An 869-nucleotide genomic window follows, 5' to 3' on the forward strand; every position below is an offset into this window, starting at 1 on the left:
TAATTTGGTTACTTAGCCTTGAAGAAAGGTAGCTTACTTCGTCTTGAAGAAACCTAAGTTAAGGTAGGCGAAGCAACTTGCAAAAAATCAAATGCTTACCTTAACTTAAAGAAAACAGCCCAAAAGTGTCAAGCAACCAACAAAAATCAAGTAACAAACCAAAGGAAAAAAGGTTGCTTCACCATGAAGAAATCAAGCACAAAGTTGTCCAGTCAAGCCAAGCACTAGGCCAGGTTAGCCAAGCACCAGGCCAGGTCAGCCAACCACCAAGCACCAGGCCAGGTCAGCTACGCTGCTGAAACAGGCAGCTTAGCATGGAACCAGGTCAGCTAAGCTGCTGAACAAGCAGCTTAGCAGTCCAACCTAGCAGCTTAGCGGGGAACCATGTGTGTAGCTGCTGAAACAGACAGCTTAGCGGGGAACCAGGTGTGCTAAGCGGTTGGCGCACCAGAAAAATGATTTCTAGGTCAACTCATGGAACATCTTACTTTTTCTTTGATTAAAGGCCAAGAACATGACCTCATGGATGACATAAGGCTATGACAAGAAGGAGGAGGTGTCATCATGCATGTAACCTAGCCTACCACAGGGGTCAAGTAGGGGCCAAAATGGCTCATCATAGAGGCCAATGGTGAGCAGCTTAGCTGCCAAACAGTGTAGCTGAGCGCCCAGCATTTTGACCTATAAAAAGGCATGAAATTCTCATTTATAACACATTGTACATTCATTCTAAATTCTTCCTAGTTGATTCCTCTTCTTTTCCTTTCATTTTAGGTAGTTTTTAGGCTAGTTTTAGAGTAGTTTTTCATATAATTCAAGAGGAGAAAGGAGAAGACAAATAGAGATGCAAAAATCAATTTTGTACTCTC

Source organism: Lupinus angustifolius, chromosome LG01 (assembly GCF_001865875.1).
Source record: "Lupinus angustifolius cultivar Tanjil chromosome LG01, LupAngTanjil_v1.0, whole genome shotgun sequence".
NCBI classification, from domain to species: Eukaryota; Viridiplantae; Streptophyta; class Magnoliopsida; order Fabales; family Fabaceae; genus Lupinus; species Lupinus angustifolius.